Here is a 1751-nt window from a genome sequence, read left to right on the forward strand (position 1 = left end):
GCCTTGGTAATTGAAAGAGGCGGTTTTAGGGAGGGTAGAAAGGGGACTTTCCCCGGGCGCAGGAATTTTAGGGGCGCAAGATCTCGAATAAATAGCTTAACAGTTATAATCATTTTGTAATTTTTGACATCTAATTTTTATTAAAATAAAGTAGAGGAAGTAGTTAACAAATGAGAATAATTAACGAGTTATAAATTAATTAATAAAATAAATTAAAAAATGAATAGATAATGATAATCAAAATAATTAATAATGATTAAACACTTAAATAATTTAAATAATAAATTAAAGAATAATTAAAAATGATTATTAATTAATTAGTAAATTGGAAATAACTTAAGGACCAGTCCCATCCAACGATAAGTCCCAGGTACAAAAGCCAGTCTTACATGATATGCAACGTGAGTGTGGCAGAACCACCTCGTTCACAAGAAAAGAGCTGAGGGTCATAAAATAGCATTTCGTTCATAGTAAACTTTTGCTCGTAAAATTATGTGTAAGCAGATTCTTTGACTAAAAGACTTCATTAAACCTATCATAACCTCCTTAAAGATACTACCTCTTCTTTCACCACCCTTCTTCAAAAAGTAAAGGACATAAACTCATGAAAATTTAAGTTATTTTACAAAATATTTTTAAGATTTGCCATCCTAAGTTTTTACCTTGATTTATCTTACGTGACGGTTAAAGTGGTCACGGCGTCCCCAGAATATCTTCGACAACAAATATAAAAATTAATTTTTCAGCCATGAGCAAGCACTCAAAATTTCAGATATTTAAAAACTCCAGCATTTTAGGGTGGTCTTCTACCATTTCTAAACAAGAATGATTATTTAAAAATCAAATAAATTTCTTCGTAATTAAGAAAAAAAGGGGCCCTATTTAGCAAAAGAAAGGAACAAGTCTAAGAGGCATATCAACAGTGAGGCATCTAGAAGTTATAATAACCAAAAATATTTTTTCTGTTAAAATCAAGGCTGCTATCCGTTTGGATTTTCCTCAAAATCTCTGGATCTTAGCCCCGACCTTGCGATCTTGAAAATTACCCTCAAAATATTTTTCATGTATGCATATTGTTATTATTCAAAGTCTTAAGATTTTTTTCAAAATCTTTGCAAGTGGATATTGGGGCATTGTTGAATTCAAGGGACAGCCAAGTCAAAATATACATTTTAAAACATATTTGTATGATTATAAACGTGCAGAATACTATGATTTATAAATTATGCTGTTTTTATTACTATCTACTTTGTTTTAAGATTTCCTGCACACTCAACTACTCCAGGTTTTGACGCGTTTTTTACTCTCTATGATGCTTTATAATTTTAGAAGAACAAATAAGTAAATTTACTAACAGGTCAAGGTTTCTATAAGATTTTGAAATTAATTTTTCACTTTCAGGTTTGCTATTAAAAAATACTAAAATATTGTTTTTTTACTTTTTTTTCAAATTTCCACTATTTACTTTTTATGGATTTAAAGCTATTTTCCCTATTTTATATATATATATGCAACATTCGATTGGTAGTGTTGCAAAAATTGTTAGGTTTAAATGTTCTTTCATAAAAAATACGTAACCATCCATTAGATTCTTCGGCGTCGTCTTCTGAGGCTTACAACATTTGGCCATGTCAGTATATCTAAAATAAAAACGACGCTTTTATATATTTTAAGATACCTTGAACGTGGCGATAAGCGACAGCCCTCAAGCCTATAATGTACACTGGCGGCAAAGACAGCTTCATTAAAAT

The sequence above is a fragment of the Artemia sp. Qi Xiang Cuo genome, chromosome 16 (genome assembly GCF_049724085.1).
Source record: "Artemia sp. Qi Xiang Cuo chromosome 16, ASM4972408v1, whole genome shotgun sequence".
Lineage (NCBI taxonomy): Eukaryota > Metazoa > Arthropoda > Branchiopoda > Anostraca > Artemiidae > Artemia > Artemia sp. Qi Xiang Cuo.